We start from the raw sequence: 19,646 nt of genomic DNA on the forward strand, positions 1-19,646 counted from the left end.
TTAAACGTCCAACTCTTGGTTTCAATTCAGGTCATGTTCTCACATGGTAAGAGAGTGGGTGAGTTCAAGCCCTGCATCAGGCTCTGCACTGGCACCACAGAGTCTGCTTGGGATTCTTTCTCTCCCTCTTCCTCTGCACCTACCCTGCTCATGCTCGCTTGCTCTCTCTCTCCCTCAAAATAAATAAACATTTAAAAAATGTCTTAAAAGTTAAAGCAATGAATCATGGGGCGCCTGGGTGGCTCAGCTGGTTAAGAGTCCTACTCTTGATTTCAGCTCAGGTCATGATCTCATGGTTCAGTTCCTAGGATCGAGCCCCACGTCAGTGCAGAGTCTGCTTGGGATTCTCGCTCTCCCTCTATCTCTCTGCCCCTCTCCCACTCACACGAGTTGCTCTGACTCTCTCTCAACATAAATAAGATAAAACATAAAAAAAAAAATTGATCCTTTAAATTTTTCGACCCACATGTTTTCAGGAACAAATTCAAGTCAGAAATAGGAGATACAAAGGACATGAAGCCTCAGTCTGGGAGCAGGTTTCTCCCTATGGGAGCTAGAGAGCCCTCCTCCCAACCCTCAATTTGTATTTTAATTCTTCCAAGACTTTAGAACGACCTATAGGCTAGATATTTTTCACTTGGGTATATGGGAAGCCTTGTTTTTAGGACTAGTTATTTGTAAAGCATTACTACTGTTGTGTCTGATACATTCAGAACACCAATAGGCATATTAGGCTACCATCCTATTATGAGTAACAATTACTACCCTGGGACCCAGAACTATTCGAATCTAAAAAAAAAAAAAAACAGGTTGCAAAGCTTTTGCCGTGCCCTTCTTATGAATTCTTGCACTCACACCAAATTTTACTTGGCATTGGAGAGTGCTAAAATGTAGTAGTAATTTTTATTGTCCATAACTCAAAAGGATAAGCAGTAAGAAAAATAACAACTATGAGCACCTGGGTGGCTCAGTCAGTGAAGCATCCGATTTCAGCTCAGGTCATGATCTCGTGGTTTGTGGGTTTGGGCCTGGCATTGGGCTCTGTGCTGACAGCTCGGAGCATGGAGCCTGCTTCAGATTCTGTGCCTCTCTCTCTCTCTGTGCCCCTCCTCCACTCATGCTCAGTCTTTCTGTCTCTCAATAATAAATGTTTAAAAAAAGAACATAGTAGTAAATTTTGTTGCCCATAACTCAAAAGGATGAGCATTAAGAAAAATAACAACTAGGGGTGCCTGGGTGGCTCGCTACATTGAGCGTCAGACTTCAGCTCAGGTCATGATGTCATGGGTTGTGAGTTCAAGCCTTGCATCGGGCTTGCTGCTCTCAGTGCAAAGTCTGCTTCAGATACTCTGTCCTCTCTCTCTCTCTCTCTCTCTCTCTCTGCTCTTCCCCTCGTTCTCTCAAATATAAATAAACATTAACAAAAAAACTTTTTAAAGAAAAAAAAACAATTAGTGTTCCAGCAGGATGTTCATCCTATCAGTCGTGTCCTTTATGATGTTGTATCAATAGGAACAAAGATGAGGTAAAGAACAGGGCATAAAATGTTCTATTTGTGCAACCAAGCTAATAGGTTCATCATTCTTCATTAGGAGAACACTGGATTACCTAGTGTCAGACTCACCAGTGATTCAGACATGGCATTCCAATCACAGCACGGACACAGTATTCTATGATCTCGCAGAAGTGAAAACAACGGTTCGGTGTTGGTGGTCTACTCCTCTCTACCAGCATAATTAATATCAAAGGCAGCAAAGAAAACAGGAAGAGGGGTTTGCCCTCTGGCGATCTCAAAGAAGTCACAAAAACAGACCCGGAAAGCCCTAGTTCAAAGCATAATCTCAGAACACCTGAAGGTAACACGTGGCTCCTTGCAAGGAAGCTGCTGGTTCACAAAGGGAACACGGATAGAGCTGTGGTAGAGGAAGCAGGAATACTCAGCAGGAGAGTCTCCCCCTGACAAAGGTTAATACCATCCTCTAGGGCTCATTTAGTGGCCTTTTCCTAGGCGGGCTCAGGTGGCCCATTTAATATTAACTACACAGGGGCGCCCGGGTGGCTCAGTCGGTTAAGCGTCCAGTCATGATCCTGCGGTCCATGAACTCAAGCCCCACATCAGGTTCTGTGCTGACAGCTCAGAACCCAGATCCTGCTTCCAATCCTGTGTCTCCCTCTCTCTGTGTCTCTCCCCGACTCATGCTCTGTCTCTGTCTCTGAAAAATGAATAAGCCCTAAAAAAATTTTAAAAAACAATTTTTTTTTTCAAAAAGTGTATCAAAGAATTTGACCTAGCCAAAGATGGCCTATTGATTTTTTTTTTTTTTAAATAATGGCTTTAAGGGGCGCCTGGGTGGCTCGGTCGGTTAAGAGTCCGACTTCGGCTCAGGTTGTGATCTCGTGGTCCATGAGTTCAAGCCCCACGTCGGCCTGTCTGCTGTCAGCACAGAGCCTGCTTCAGATCTTCTGTCTCCCTCACTCTCTGCCCCTCCCCCACTTGCACGTGCTCTCTTTCTCTCCCTCTCACAAAACTAAACATTAAAAAAAATAATAATGGGGGAGCCTGGGTGGCTCAGTCGGTTAAGCATCTGACTTCAGCTCAGGTCACGATCTCGCGGTTCGTGAGTTCGAGCCCCGCGTCGGGCTCTGGGCTGATGGCTCAGAGCCTGGAGCTTGCTTCCGATTCTGTGTTTCCCTCTCTCTCTGCCCCTCCCCCGTTCATGCTCTGTCTCTCTCTGTCCCCCAAAAAAAATAAACGTTAAAAAAAAAATTTTTTTTAATAAAAAAATAATAATGGCTTTGAGATTTAATTCACAAATTAAATAATTAACCTCAGTATACAATTCAGTGTTTTAGTAGTATAGTCACAAGGTTGTATAACCATCACTAACTTCCAAACATTTCATCATCCCCAAAAGAAATCCCATACCCGTTACAGTTACCCTCACTTTCTTTTCCCCCAGCCCCTGGCAACTGCTAATCTACTTTGTCTTCGTGGATTTGTCTCTACCAGTGGAAACACACAATGTGTGGCCTTTTGTGACTGGCTTCTTTCACTTAGCATGTTTTCAAGTTTTGTCCTTTTAACTAGCGAATAATATTCCACCGTACAGTTATGCCAAGTTGTGTTTGTCCATTCAACAGTTGATGTCCACTTTTTGGCTGTTATGAAAACTACTGCTATGAGCATTTATGCACAGGTTTTTGTGTAGACATATACTTTACCTTTTCTTGGATATACACCTAGAGTGGAACTGGTGGGTCATGTGATAATTCTATACTGAACATCTTAAGGAACTGACAAACTGTTTTCCATGGCAGTGACACAATTTTACATTCTTAGCAACAGTTATGAGGGTCCAGTTCTCTACATCCTTGTTAATACTTGTTACGGTCTTTTATTTTTCAGCCATTCTAGTGGGAGTTAAGTGATATTTCACAGTGGTTTTGATTTCCTTTTCTCAAATGGCTAATGTGCTAATTAGCCATTGTATATATTCTTGGGAGAAAAGACTATTCAAATACTTTGCCCATTTCTTAATTGGGTTACTTCTCTATTGTTGAGTTGTAAAATAGCCTATTGATCTTCGTGTGAATGCTTTAATACAATTGGAATTTAACTCAAAAAACCCTGGAGAATAAGTGTTTTTACGTTGCAATGTGAATTAGGAAAGCTCTAATTCCTTTTGAAATAATTTGTGAGGGGCATCTGGGTAGCTCTGTCAGTTAAGCATTCGACTTCGGCTCAGGTCATGAACTCACGGTTCCTGGGTTCAAGCCCCATGTCAGGCTCTGCACTGAGAACTTGCACCTGCTTGGGATTCTTTCCCTTCCTCTCTCCCTACCCCTCCCCCACTCAAGCTCCCACTCTCTCTCAAAAAAAAAATAATAATAATTAAAAATAGATTTAAAAAAATGAAACAGTTTTGTGGCGCCTGGGTGGCCCAGTCATTTAAGCGCCCAACTTTGGCTATCTTCATGATCTTGAGGTTTGTGGGTTCGAGCCCCACCATCGGGCTCTGTACTGACAGCTCGGAGGCTGGAGCCTGCTTTGGATTCTGTGTCTCCCTCTCTCTGCCCCTCCCCTGCTCACACTCTAGGTCTCTCTCTCTCTCAAAATTAAACATTAAAAAAAATCTTTGCTAAATGAAACAATTTGTGAAATCGAGATTTTTCAACCCTGGAATGCATTAAAACAAGAAAATTAGAACTGACTGGCTGTGCAGTAGGACATGCATATTGTCTTATCCAAAGACCAGTCCAACTGAATGCCAGGATTCAAGCTAAGCAGCCTTCACATTGGTGTCTTTATTTTTTTTTATTTCTTTTTAATGTTTATTTTTGAGACAGAGAGAGAGACAGAGCGTGAACAGGGGAGGGTCAGAAAGAGGGGGAGACACAGAATCCAAAGCAGGCTCCAGGCTCCGAGCTGTCAGCACAGAGCCCGACGTGGGGCTCGAACCCACAAACCGTGAGATCATGACTTGAGCCGAAGTCAGACACTTAACCAACTGAGCCACCCAGGTACCCCCACACTGGTGTCTTTAAATTGTAACTTGCCTGGGCTTCAATGTACGGTCTTATTATTTAATGCACTGAGGTACATATTTTTCTATCACAAACTTGTTTTAAAATTGGTACCTTTCAAATTCTTTTCTTTGAAGGCCCATGTGTTTCATCTGGACCTTTATTTACATTATTCTGAACTGCCCACAGATTTCAGGCTGTCAAACTGGTCCATGGGAAAAAGAAACCAAGCCCCATGCAGCAACAGAACAGAGGAACTTCCAAAGGGCAGGAGGGATCACTGCAGCATTTTTTTAAGTGTTATACTGAAATATAGCTGGTGACAATGAGTTTCAGACTTCCTACCTCAATCTAATGTTGCACACTGGAATGGCCAATATTGCCAATTTGAGTAGGAGCAAAGGAAAACATGAAGCTTTTCTACATGAAAAGCCATTCACCATTAAAGATGCAAATACATATTTCAGATAAATAGCTTGATTGGATTTTGTTTAATGTTTATTTATTTATTTTGAGAGAAACAGCATGAGCAGGGGAGGGACAGAGAAAGACGGAGAGAGAGAATCCCAAGCAGCTCAACGCTGTCAGCACAGAGCCCCACACAGGGGCTCAACAAGCCCTGAGATCTCAAGAACCACGAGATCATGACCTGTGACAAATTAAAGAGTCGGCCTTCAACAGACTGAGCCAACCAGCACCACAGCTTGTTTGTGATCATTCCAAGCCAATGTGAAAGGCAGATTCTGATACCGGCCCCAAATGGCAACTTAGGACTCTACAGAGCTACATTTGATTTTTCAGAAAAATCTCTCAGGTTTTGTTTAGTATCATCACCACTGTGAGTAGCAGAGGTGATGCTAGTTTGTACATCCTCACTGCCGTCTTAAGGGTGTAAGGAAGAAAAGTTTTGCCAAACAAGTCAGATAGTTAGAAATAGAAGCCAAAGTCCCGGTGATCTGATGTCATCTAACTGTATGTTCCTGCCCCAGTAAAAGCAAAAACAAAAACAAAACCTTATGGAGCAAAGCAGGACTATCCTGGGGTCATTTACTCTGTGCCTGAGGCAGCTGGGGGTTACAGGCCAATTCCTTAGGGAAGCCCCAGAATCTGGACTCTCCAGGATGCACATAGACACTTCACTACACTGAAGAGAAACCTCCACACTTCCACTGACGAGGTCCCCATCCTGTGGTCTCAGAAACAAGGAGAACCAGTCAAAAAAGGATGAAAATGCATACACCAGAAAAAAACAGATAATCAAGGACACCTGGGTGGCTTAGTCAGTTAAGCATCCGACTCTGGATTTAGGCTCAGGTCATGATCCCAGGGTTGTGGGTTCAAGCCCCACATGAGGCTCTGGGCTCCGTGCTGACCGCGTGGAGCCTGCATAGGATTCTCACTCTGCCTCTCTCTGAGCTTCCACCCTCTCTCTCTCTCTCTCAAAATAAATAAATAAACTTAAAAAAAAAAAAAAAAAAGCACTGGGAATCTGTAAAGCGGAGGCTACCCTCCCTGGCCTTACCAAGCAAATGACCAAATAGGTGGTTGATGAATTCGTCAGGAGGTCTTTCAGATAGGAGGAGATTCCAACAAGAAGTCTAACAGACCTAGGGCGCCTGGGTGGCTCAGTGGGTTGAGCGTGTGACTTTGGCTCAGGTCATGATCTCACGATTCATGGGTTCAAGCACCACGTTGAGCTCTGTGCTAACAGCTCAGAGCCTGGAGTCTGCTTTGGATTCTATGTCTCCCTCTCTCTCTCTGCCCTCCCCCTACTCCTGCTCTGTCTGTCTGTCTCTCTCTCTTCCCTCTTCCTCTCCAAAATAAATAAAAACATTTAAAAAAAATTTTTTTTAAACAGGATTCTAACAGGCCCGTGGGAGATCTAGCCAAATAAGGAATAAAACTAGATGACTCCTGTTTGAAAAGGAACAGATTTGTTCTAGAGATAGACACTAGAGTCCTGTCAATCAAGTGCAGAATTCAAAAGGTAGCCAACCAATGGCCCATGAAGCCCAAGGTCTGGTACATGTCCAAGTTCATTATACTGACCAGGTCATTTCCTAGGCTCAGGATCTGAGCTTGAGGCCCAAACTGCTCACCCCCCACCTCCAGGACGGCTCCAAGCCTACAGGCTTCCCCTGGTCGGGGAGCAAGTCTGAGTTGAAGGAAGGCTGCAGCTTTTGAAACCACACTTTCCTCTCCTGTTACAGGTCCCGTTCATCGATCAATTGGATCAGACCAAACCAACCTCTTCAATTCTACCGCTCCCGTGAAGACAGTACAGTTTGAAAACTCTGTCGTCCCTGAAAAGACTAGACTGCAGAGAAGCCATCAGGTCAGAAATACCAGCCCTGGGGCGCCTGGGTGGCTCAGTCAGTTAAGCGTCCGACTCTTGATTTCAGTTCGGGTCACGATGTCAGCGGTTCTCGAGTTTGAGCCTCGTGTCATCGACTCTGGGCTGACAGTGCACAGCCTGCTTGGGATTCTCCCTCTCTCTCTGCCCCTCCCCCGCTCACACTTTTTCTGTCTCTCTCAAAATAAATAAATAATTTTTTTTCATTAAAAAAGAATACCAGCCCTATAACCTCCAGTAATAATAACTTCTCTGATGTTGCAAGGCCTGCATTGATTGCTACCACCCCAGACTCATTCTCATCGAGCCCACCCACTTGACCTGCTGTTCTGTACTGTCATAACTGAATACGGAAATGCAGAATTTGAAATTCATGGGAAACTGAACAGCAACATTCTACAAGTCCCAGCTTACTAAGAAGGGAGAACATGGGACAGACCTACAGCTCTGTCATGAAATCTGGTAATCCATAGAGAAGCCACAGGAGTTTTCATCACAAGATGTGTGCTCCATGCGCATACATGCATGAGCAATGACATTGGCCTAATTATTAAGCTCAGGAAGAGGTGCACAGAGGCAAAGGGAACAGTGACCAAGCCCAATGGGCTGACCAACCTCTAAATAAGCAGATTTGAGGGGTGTCTGGCTGACTCAGCTGGTTAAGCATCCAACTCTGGACTTCAGCTCAGGCCATGATCTCATGGTTTGTGACACTGAGCCCTGAGTCAAGCTCTCTGCTGACAGCGTGGAGCCTGCTTGAGATTCTCTCTCTGTTCCTCCCCCATTCATGTTCTTACTCTCAAAATAAATAAGTAAAGACTTTAAAATAAATAAATAAATAGATAAATAAATAAATAAATAAATAAATAAATACTAAAATAAGGGGTGCCTGGGTGGCTCAGTCGGTTAAGCGTCCGACTTCAGCTCAGGTCATGAACTCGCGGTTTATGCGTTCAAGCCCCACATCGGGCTCTGTGCTGACAGCTTGGAACCTGCTTAGGATTCTGTGTCTCCCTCTCTCTCTGCCCCTCCCCTGCTCATGCTCTGTCTTTCTCTGTCTCTCAAAAATAAATAAATGTTAAAAAAAAAATTTTTTTAAATAATAAAATAAAAGAGTAGATTTGAGAATGGTTGCAGGTCAGCTAAATTCCCTTTCCACACATTTCCTGCTTATCCCCACTGAATAGGAGATGGCCCCCACAGCCAGCTGCATTCACACTAGCACCCAGGGGAGCACACCCCCCAGGTGAGCTGTTACAGTGCAGTGCCCCAGGCTCAGAAAGCTTTTGTTCCTGCGGCTAGGAAGCACCCTGGCCCAGCACTAGACACTGACGAGTAGGATCCTACATGGTCTCTCCCACCCCCATGCTCATTTCATCCCTCTGAGCAATGGGGCCCAGTAACTGTCTCCAGTCCAACAGGATGGACTACCAAGACTTGGCCCAACAGGCCAGCAGAAAATGCTGGACTGATGGATGGCCCCTGCTAAGGATGGGGCGATATCTCACAAGACCACCCCTGTAAAACAGAGTTTTGATTTACTTTAGTGACTTTACTGAGCCTTTGGAAATAGGGTTCTTCAAGATATTAACCTACTGGCATTACCCCAAGATCCTGCCATTATTTTCTGAGCTGTGCCACCAAGACCTATCTATGTGTCTTACAGCACCCTCCTCCTCATATTCACGTTTTAAATGATCTGTCTCTACAAATACTTCAAACACAGAAACAAGGGAGTTGCCTCTATGTTTTATACACCTGCACGACTGGCCTAGTTTCCACAAGTTTCCTAGTTTCCTAGCCCATAACCAGAGGAGACTCCCCTTTGGAATCCAGAAAGACTGAGTTTGTTGACACGAACACCAGGGATGGTTCCAGGGCATGGCTAAAGGAGGGTGAAACCTTTGCCACATCAAGATCAGAGTGTTGCCCATCCTTCATTTGTTCTGGATCCTTCCCATCTGAAGGTTACAGGTCTTTACTGAACTACACTTCTGGGATACCTATGGCCTTGCCAGACTTCAGGAAGGGCTTTCAGCTACTACTACAACTGGAGAAAACAATCTGGCTTGGATAATGAATGGGTGCCCACCCAAAGCCAGGAAAAAAATGCAAGGCTATAGCTGGAATTAACACAATTTACCTGGGCAGTAGTCTCCATAGGATCTTGCTTCAGGTAGCGGCAATAGCTCCAAGAGGCTCGTATTCATCTTTTCCTTCTGACACACCTGGAATAGAAACCCCTGGTGATGATACTTGACATAACGAGGAAACTTTGTGAAACTCTGTGACACCTCGATCCGGCTTAGAACAAAGGATGGGAACATAAAGCTCTGACCCTCGTTCAAACGCCGAACATCTCTGGATCTTGTATGAATTTTCTCGTGGCTATTGGGACACTACCCTACTGGACATCTTCAAAGACATGGCGTATTTCACACTTAACACAGGTACTGCATGGACTCCAGCCACCACCAAACCTTGCTTAGCAAAACTTTACAACTTGTGGACTAAACCACTGTATTTCAAGTCCAAGCCATATTTTTACTTTACTTAATTTGGGGGGGGGTGGGGTGCAGAGAGAGGGAGGGAGGCAGAGGATCCGAAGCAGGCTCCCCACTGGTATCAGAGAGCCTGACACAGGGCTCAAACTCAGGAACCATGAGATGGTGATTTGAGCCAAAGCCACACGCTTAACCGACTGGGCCACCCAGGTACCCCTTGTCCAAAAACCACATTTTGAGGATAAGCTCAAGGCTCTTCAAAAGTCTGTACCTAGGTCTCCTCCCCCATCACTCCCAGGTATCTAAGGCACATTAATGGGGTTTGAAGAATACCCATGCCATTGTTTCCCCCAAGGGTGAATGTTGTGCCAATTCCACTTTAGGGACTAATTACTTACCCCCAACACAGTTCCACACCAATTACAGCTTCTATCCCTCTGGCATCTTCACTGAATGTTCATCGGATAGATAGTACCTGGGGGACATGACTCCTCCCCGAATACCCTAGAAATGCCCACCTGTCATTTAGTCTCCTCACATCAACAGGCTCTGTTGCTCCAGACGTCCTGGCTTTTGGGGCTAGCTACCCTTATGAAGTGAGTGGATTACCTTCCATCTTTTTTTTTTTTTTTTTTAACATTTTTTTTTTTTTTTTATTTTTGAGACAGGGAGAGACAGAGCATGAACAGGGGAGGGTCAGAGAGAGGGAGACACAGAATCTGAAACAGGCTCCAGGCTCTGAGCTGTCAGCACAGAGCCCGACGCGGGGCTCGAACTCACGGACCGCGAGATCATGACCTGAGCCGAAGTCGGCCGCCCAACCGACTGAGCCACCCAGGCGCCCCACCTTCCATCTTTTTAACCAGCCACTTGCCTTTAAGATTTCGTACATCCAAGTTTCACACAGCATGAAGCCTGCTAGTCTAGGCATCCCTCTGCTTCCAACACCATCTGGCCCCTCTAGAACCACTCTGGCCTACCAGCTACCCTCATCCCCATAAGCAACCAGGTTTTCCACACCCTCACTGTTACCCTACCCCACAGGCCTCTTCTTTCCTAGGGGTCCTCCACTGGTTCTAAGCCCCAAGGACTATCACAATATAGCTACAGCTGAACTCGGCCCTTGTCCTGAGACAAAACTGCTGATAGTTCAAGGTTACCTCTAGGTGCCTGAAAGAGTGGCCTTATGTGAGGCCCAGAGAGTCTCAAATGGAAACTGCAGCCACACAGAAAGCCCTCATGTGTTAAAGAGTCGCCATGCAGCTGGGCAGACCTTTGCAAAAACAAAGTTGGACTCAGAGCCCCAGGGGCCTCAGGAAACCAAATAAGAAATCCTGCAAAATACTGGGGTCCAACAAAGCTTAGCCATGCACAAAGAATGAAACAACTTACCTTTCATGGACTTTTAAACTGAGAAGGAAAGAAACATGCACAAGGTAACACATTAAGTTGAAAGCAAAGTCAAAAGTCCTTGCAGGACAAGGGGACCTGGGTGGCTCAGTCGGTTGAGGGTCCGACTCTGGCTCAGGTCATGATCTCACAGTTCTTGAGTTCAAGCCCCATATCGGGCTCTGTGCTGGCAGCTCAGAGCCTGGAGCCTGCTTCAGATTCTGTGTCTTCCGCTCTCTCTGCCCCTCCCTCCCCAAAATAAATAAACATTAAAAAAAATTTTTTTTTTGTTAGAAGTCCTTGCAGGACAAGACAAGCCACTAATACCTGAAAGGATAGGACTTAAGTCAATGACTTTAGACTCGATTTTTCTCCACAGTTGGTTGCTTCAGTAGTTTATAACAGCATATGGGAGTTTAAGAGAAAAAGTCACTTGTGGATGAAAAGTGACAGAGTGTTTTAGACTTATTGAAGAAAAAGAAAAGTAGTGAAGTTTCCTGACGTTTCCCAGACTTCCGGACCCAAGATGAGAAATAAGGCAGAACAGGAAAAGAAAACGAAATGGACTGCAAGCCGTGAACTTGATCTTTTTAACACTGACAGGCACAGGGCACAACTGGTATGTGGCCATGGAAACAGTGGTCAAAAATCAGGCCAGGCTGTTTTTCCAAAGTGCTCTATGTCACAAGTGAAGCTGTCCTTCCAAAGACCAACTCATCGGACCACTGAATGTTCTCATCAGGGTGTAGCAAACACTGACCAGTTGGGTGAAGAATGCCATTTTCTAAGAGAAGCCTGTATCTAGAGGCCAACATAATGTATTTGACTTCTTCCTTATTCTCAACTGGAAAATTGAGCTGGCTGTGAATTGAGCAATGGTCGGGAGCACACCAGGGGAAGAGCTTCTTTCAAATAAGCAGTTTGAGGTACATTTTGGCCGCAGGAAACTTACAAAACAATCAGCCAACATTGGATGGACTTCGGAGTCTCTCCTTCAAGGAAGAGTCTTGCACTGGTGTTTTTTGAGTGAACAATTTTTTTTCCAAGAAAACCAACCAACCCACTGGCCATTTTAAGGACCAAAGTCAGGCCACCCCAAAATGCACCACATTGACAGGTTTTTATTTTTTTACATACTATTTTATTATTTATTTATTTAGAAGTCGGGGAGGGGCAAAGAGAGAGGAAGAGAGAGAATTGCAAGCAGGAATTTGACCCGGGGCTCCATCTCATGAACCATGAAATCATGACCTGAGCAGAAATCTAAGAGTCAGATGCTTAACCGACTGAGCCACCCAGGCGCCCCCAACATGTTATTTTATTTTATTCTTTTCTTTATGTTTATTTATTTTTTGAGAGAGAGAGAGAGCGCGCACGCACTCACACAAGCAGGGGAGGGGCAGAGAGGAGAAACAGAATCCCAAGCAGGCTCCACTGTCAGCACAGAGCCCAACATAGGGCTCAATCCCACAAACTGTGAGATCATGACCTGAGCTGAGATCAAAAGTCAAGCGCCTAACTGACTGAGCCACCCAAGGCACCCCAACGTATTATTTTAAAAAATTATTTTAATGTTTATTTATTTTTGAGAGAGAGAGAACTCAAGAAGGGCAGGGTCGGAGAGAGAGGGAGACACAGAATCCAAAGCAGGATCCAGGTTCTGAGCCGTCAGCAAAGAGCCCCATGTGGGGCTTGAGCCCATGAACTCTGAGATCATGACCTGAGCCAAAGTCAGATAGTCAACCGACTGAGGCACCCAGGTGACCCTATTTTGAATAAAAGTTACTTAAGAAGCAGCCAATGCAAAAAGAACACTCTGACCCTGCTCCCCTTTGTCTCTAGAAAGCGAGAAATATGTCTCCCATATGAAAGGTGCCCTCCCTGTTTCAAGAGGTAAAGAGACATCCTTACCATCAAAGATGGTAAATTTAAAGCCAAGATGGCTGTGTAAACGACCCCTGTTACTTTTTACTAATTTACTATCCCAGCCAAAATTCTGTTTAGAGTTCCTTACTACTGGAAACTCTCCTATTCACCTTAAAAATAAAACTGTCAGTCATTTTACCAGCAAACATGGGTATATTTGAGAAGAGCAGAGAATTGCAATCCGGGACGAGCAAGCCAAGGGAAAACCAGAAGCAAGTCCGAAGAACAAAGAAAAAGAATGCTCTTTTATAGAGGAAAAGGGGAAGTTTAGGTTTTGAAGGCTGTAATAAAAATAAACAAAAGGCCCATCTGAGTAAACTGGGAGTTGAAAGTATAGTGGCTTTTCATTGGCTCAGTTCTCACTGTCATTGGCTGGGCTGTTAGGGGGGATGGCTGGGATACAAGGGAGTCTGTCTTCCTCTTTCTGTCTGGTCTGCAATTGACCATGAGTAGTAGAGGGTGGAGAGTTCCCCCTGCTGGCCTCCCCACTTCATTCTAAGTGACCTTTCCTTTTAGGGATTTTTCACACTCCCGAAGTTTTTTTTTTGTCCTGTCAGTGCCCCCCAACCAAGATTTATTGTCTCTTTGTCTAAAAAGTGTAAAATCTTTGTATGGAAACTAATTTGACAATAAATTTCATAAAATAAAATAAAATAAAATAAAATAAAATAAAATAAAATAATTTTAAAAAATAAAAATAAAAAGTGTAAAATCTGTCTTGGCCATTTCATTTCGATTAAAACTTTGGGATTTTTTTTCTCCTGTTAAATAGTCTCGTGTCAATTTAATTTTTTTTAAGTTTATTTATTTATTTTGGGGGGGGGGCAAAGGGAGAGGGAGGGAGAGAATCCCAAGCAGGCTCCGCACTGTCAGTGCAGAGCCCAACACGGGGCTCGAACCCACGAATAGTGACATCATGACCGGAGCCAAAGTCGCACACTTAACCAACTGAGCCACGCAGGTACCCCCAATTCTAAAACCAGCTGGAAGACCTTGAAGGCTAGAAGGAAAAATTTTCCTTCCCCTATCTTAGTTCAATCAGCTTCAAGCCACCAGGGACAAACCTGTGGTCTAACAGTCAGGCTTGTCGACCCACTGCAATTAGTGAGAAGAAACAACAGAGCAATGATGGGGCATCATCTCTCAGTAAAGGAAAAGGTAGTTACGAGTTTGGGGAGAGTGGAGTTTAGATAAATGATGGGATGAACAGAGAACAAAGTTTCTTAGTGAGTAAAAAAGAACTAGTCATTCAAAGGACTTGTGGCTATATTTTACCAAATGCCTTTTCAGTGCATGTTATAATCATATGGGGTGTTTATCACTTTAATTTATAACTTAAATGGATTAGGCTAATAGTTTAACTGATCTTCAGCCACACTGGCCTCTTAGTCATACTGGGTTCTCTTCTGATATATTGCTGGAGTCTATTTGCAATTAAGTGATACTGTTCTTAGCTTTATTTCTCCCTCCATCTTCTCTCCCTCTCTACCTTCTTTCCTTCCTTCTTTTTGTATTATGACCTTCATTTTCATATTAATGTTAGCATCATAAAATAAACTGAAGAAATTTCCATCTTTTGCTTTAAAAAAAAAAGGTTCTTGGGGCACATGGGTGGTTCAGTTGGTTAAGCATCCGACTCTTGACTTCCACTCAGGTCGTGATCTCAAGGTTCCTGAGAACCAGCTGACAGCATGGAGACTGCTTGGGATTCTCTCTCTCTCAGTCTCTGCCTCTCTCTCTGCCCATCCTCTGCTCGAACTCGCACTCTCTCGTGCTCTCAAAATAAATAAATAAACATTTAACAACAACAACAACAAAATTCAGGGTGCCTGGGTGGCTCAGTCGGTAAAGCATCTGACTCCTGATCTCGGGTCAGGTCATGATCTCACAATTTGTGGGATCGAGCACCGCGACCCGCTGCACACTGACAAAGACTGCTTGGGATTCTCTCTCTCCTTCTCTCTCTGACCCTCCCTCTCTTTCTCTCAAGTAAATAAATAAGCATTTAAAAAAAAAGGTTCTTATGATATTTTACAACTGCAAGAACCTGGAGAAAAATACTGTTTCCCGATCATATGCAGCTGTCTTCATCTCTATCTGTTATCCCAAGTTGCTGGATGACAAGTCAGATTTTTCCTTTCTCAATCTAAGATAATTTTTACTTTATCACATCCAAGCACGGCCTTTCTGCTGCCCATAATTTGCCTGCCAAATGTTCCATGAAAATGTCTTTGTCTAACTCTGACTGGGCCTAAAAGGTTCTAAGAGTACTAAGAGCAGGAAAAAGTGAGGTCATTAGAGCTTTACAAATGAAGAAGCCCAAGATCAAATGCTTTCTCTTGAGTCCTAACCATATGACAAAGGCAACCTCCTATTATGAAAAAAAAAAAGTACACTAGGAGAGAGTTACCAAGGCGACTGATTGAGCAAGAGGCTAGTAAAGGAAGGGTCAATCAGACCAGAAAAGAACTCGATTTTCTAGTTATTCTACAGCAGCAAAACTTTCACTAGAAACAGTTGAAATAATAGAATTAACCCCTGCTGGCATTGGAGAAAGTCTTTTATTATTGCCTGTCTTAACGATTGGATTAAACAAAGAAAGCCCCAAGTTATTAGATTAGTTTGGGACAACTGATTTCAGAGCCAAAGACAAATTACATCTGAACGTCACTGACATTTGAACATTTTTGGAAACCTGAGGCCATTTCTACTGTCAGAGATGAGCAAGCACACGAGGACTCCTGGACCATGGGGAGGGTGGGGAGTAGTTAAGACCAAGAACTTGCTTGGCTAGGCAAAATAAACAAATCTGCAGTCTCATCCCAACTCGGTCGCGCACTCGCTCTACGTCCTTGGGCAACTCCCCCTCCAAAGCTTCAGTTTGGTCACGGTTATGAAGTACAGATCCCACGTCAAGGTGCCTAAAGACAAAATGAGAACACCTGGGTGGCTCAGTCAGTTAAGCATCCGACTCTTGGTTTCGGCTCACATCAGGACTTCAAGGTCATGAGATCAAGCCCTGCATCGGGCATGGAGCCTGCTCGGGATTCTCTCTCTCTTGCCACCCCTCTCCCCTGCTTGCGTGTTCTCTCTCAAAAAAAAATTAAAAAGTGAAAATAAAAAAGATGCCTGAAGAGGAAATGAGAACAAAAGTGGAAACGCTCTGTGAGGAATACAACACCACACAATGTAAAGTTATTATTGGTGACGGACCATGACCTGGATCCTTTTGATGCAAGTCTTAATGCCAAGAAGAAAGCCAAGGAACACCAATTTCAAGATAAATCCTACTGGGACTGGGATAATCCGCATGTAATATAAATCAGCTCTAGCACTGAAAGTTAATTGTACTCAGAAGAGAAACGACTTGTGAGGGAACCAAAAAGAGAAACAATAATGGAAAAAGTGTCTCGAATCCCTGACCTATGGTTGTCCCATGCGGTGAGCACCTCTAAAAACCAAGTTTCCGGGGCGCCTGGGTGGCGCAGTCGGTTAAGCGTCCGACTTCAGCCAGGTCACGATCTCGCGGTCCGTGGGTTCGAGCCCCGCGTCGGGCTCTGGGCTGATGGCTCAGAGCCTGGAGCCTGTTTCCGATTCTGTGTCTCCCTCTCTCTCTGCCCCTCCCCCGTTCATGCTCTGTCTCTCTCTGTCCCAAAAATAAATAAACGTTGAAAAAAAATTTAAAAAAAAAATAATAATAAATAAATAAATAAAAACCAAGTTTCCTCAGATCCAATTTTAAAGTCTGGTTTCTGGGGCGCCTGGGTGGCGCAGTCGGTTAAGCGTCCGACTTCAGCCAGGTCACGATCTCGCGGTCCGTGAGTTCGAGCCCCGGGTCAGGCTCTGGGCTGATGGCTCAGAGCCTGGAGCCTGTTTCCGATTCTGTGTCTCCCCCTCTCTCTGCCCCTCCCCCGTTCATGCTCTGTCTCTCTCTGTCCCAAAAATAAATAAACGTTGAAAAAAAAAAAAAAATTTAAAAAAAAAGTCTGGTTTCTTATCTGGCCCAAGTTAAGTATCAGGCCTGAGCTTTCCAGTTGGAAACTGAATGGAAGGGGCGCCTTGCTGGTTCGGTCAGAGGAGCAAAGGACTCTTGATCTCGGGGTCCTGAGTCTGAGGCCCACGTTAGGGGTAGTATTACTTAAAAGTAAATTTTGGGGTGCCTGAGTGGCTCAGTCGGTTAAACATCCAAGTCCTCATTTCAGCTCAAGTCACCATCCCAGGGTCATGGGATCGAGCCCTGCACTGGGTTCATTGCTGAGTGTAGAGCCTGCTTGAGATTCTCTCTCCCTCTGCCCCTCTCCCCTGCTCATGTTCTTTCTCTCTAAAATAAAAAATAAACAGAAAAAAACTTAAAAAAAAATAAGTAAAACTGAATGACAGACACCAGATTTAGATGTAGAAATTTAATCTCATTTAAGAATAAGATAGAGCGGGCCGCCTGGGTGGCTCAGTTGGTTAACCGTCTGACTTCAGCTCAGGTCATGATCTCAGGGTTCGTGGGTTCGAGTCCCGTGTCGGACTCTGAGCTGACAGCTCAGCACCTGATGGCTGCTCTGGACTGTGTCTTCCTCTCTCTCTCTGCCCCTCTCCTACTCGTGCTCTGTCTCTCTGTCTCTCTCTCTCTCTCTCTCTCAAAAATAAACATTAAAACAAAATTAAAAAAAAAAAAAGAGTTAAGAGCAGGAAAAATCTCAGAAGTGCCTGGATTCACTGTTGTCCTTGTTAAATCCCTGTTCTACTAGAACTTACTTCCACTTATTTGCTCCAATTCCCATGCATTAACTACACTTTGAAATGTTCATGTTTCATCTTCATCTAGGATTAAGTAAAATTGACCCTGTGCTCTAACTCATGGTTAACCACCTTCTTACCCAACTGGACCCCTAGTTCCCAAAGACCAGGGGTTGACAGAAGAAAAAAACAAACGGAAGAAAGTTAACCAGAGAAAAAGAGCCAGCGTACCTAAACGAAACATCAACACAAGGAAAAAGTCCCTACTTTGACAACATTCAGAAAACTTTAAATGATGTTTGGCTACACTCTTTCAAAAAAAAATTTTTTTTTAATGTTTGTTTTTGAGAGAGAGACAGAGCACGAGCAGGGGAAGGGCAGAGAAAGAAGAAGACACAGAATCTGAAGCAGGCTCCAGGCTGCGAGCTGGCAGCACAGAGCCCAACGTGGGGCTCAAACCCAAGAACCATGAGATCATAACCTGAGCCGAAGTCAGACGCGCAACCAACTGAACCACCCAGGCGCCCCAAAGCTAACATTCTCTGCTACCCTTCCTCAATATATTCTGTAGCTTTTCTTAATATTTAAAGGAGTTTTAAAACCTCTTAGTTAGGTTTTATTTACTGGCAAACTCCATCACTAAGCTGTCCAGGGACTCAGTGAAAGCTTTTGTACTGAAAAGGTAAATATCAACAGTTCTCAATCTATCAAAACCTTTATTCTTTATCCATCACATACAGATGGAAGGAAGATCGTATAAAGATATGATGAATGGGAAGAAAACACAGGGCAAGCCAGTGTTTTGTACCATTCACCACAAGATGCAAAAGGCACTAGGAAAATAAGGAGGGATGGAGTTTACGGACTTGTATGGAGAGAGGGCAAAATCGGTTAAACACAGACATCAAAATAATTCTAAGTGGGGGCGCCTGGCTGGCTCAGTTGGTTGAGCATCTCACTCTTGATTTGGACTCAGGTCACGATCCCAGGGTCGTGGGATCAATCCCCGGATCAGACTCAGTGTTGAGCATGGAGCCTGCTTGGGATTCTCTCTGCCCTCCCCCGCTTCCCTGCTTGATCCCTTGTACCCCCGTGTCTTTTCTTTCTCTCCCTCTCTCTCTCTCTCACTCAAATAAAAAATAAAGAAATAATAAAAAATATTTTTTTAAAGAATAAATAATGAATCAGATTTACCTGAGTTCACTGAAACCACTATTTCTGGTTACCATAAAAATGGTATTCAGATAACAATGATGAAGAACTCATGAATATTCTAACAAAAGTAAATCAATCTGTTTCTAAAAGATAAGTTGAATGACATGGGGAGGAGGATGGCAAGTAGCAGTTTCTAAAGGACAGAATTATGCACTCCCATGATTCTCCTGTCTAGACTGATTTGTTTTGTGTTAGCAAGGATGTATGCTAAGGATGGATGCCATGCTATTTATTAGGTAGTATAATTATACACAGACACAGCACACAGTAATTTGGTTACTCGATAACTATTTCTGATCCCATCAGAGTTTGTAAAACTCCAAAGTGTTACTGATATGATTAAAAGATGAGAATAAATTCAAGGGGTGCCTGGCTGGCTCAGTCGGAAGAGCATGAGACTCTTGATCTCAGGGCCATAAGTTGGAACCCCATATTGGGTGTACAGATTACTGAAAAAAATAAATAAATAAACTTAAAAAAAATTCTGGGGTACCTGGGTGGCTCAGTCGGTTAAGCGACTGACTTCGGCCCAGGTCATGATCTCAGCGTTTGTGGATTCAAACCCCACGTGGGGTTCTGTGCTGAAAGCTCAGAGCCTGGAGCCTGCTTCTGATTCTGTGTCTCCCTCTCACTTTGCCCCTCTCCCGCTTACACTCTGTCTCTCTCTCATTCTCTCAAAAATAAAAAAAAACATTAAAAAAAAAAAAAGCGACCGACTTCAGCTCAGGTCATGATTCTACAGTGCATGGGTTCAAGCCCCGCATCAGGCTCTCTGCTCTCAGCACAGAGCCTGCTTTGGATCCTTGTGTCTCCCTCTCTCTCTGACCCTCCCCCTCGCTCTCTCTCTCAAAAATAAATAAAACATTTTTTTAAAAGAACAAATTGAATAAATATTCACTGTGAAACACTACAGCAGGCGCCATGAAATGTCATGGAGTATGTACGAGTAAGAGGCATGGTGATGGTTTACAGTGATGGGTAAATGAGGAAAAAAGGAGTGTCTA

General features: G+C 44.0%; 1 long non-coding RNA gene across 1 annotated transcript in view; it reads right to left on the minus strand.

The window, feature by feature from the left end:
• Positions 1 to 19,646, minus strand: part of LOC123595367 — a 114,738-nt gene that overhangs the window by 85,341 nt on the left and 9,751 nt on the right. Inside the window, exon 2 of the long non-coding RNA XR_006711149.1 lies at positions 9,021 to 9,105. This is a non-coding gene — a long non-coding RNA (uncharacterized LOC123595367). The remainder of the gene's footprint in view (positions 1 to 9,020; positions 9,106 to 19,646) is intronic.

The sequence above is a fragment of the Leopardus geoffroyi genome, chromosome X, assembly GCF_018350155.1.
Source record: "Leopardus geoffroyi isolate Oge1 chromosome X, O.geoffroyi_Oge1_pat1.0, whole genome shotgun sequence".
NCBI classification, from domain to species: Eukaryota; Metazoa; Chordata; class Mammalia; order Carnivora; family Felidae; genus Leopardus; species Leopardus geoffroyi.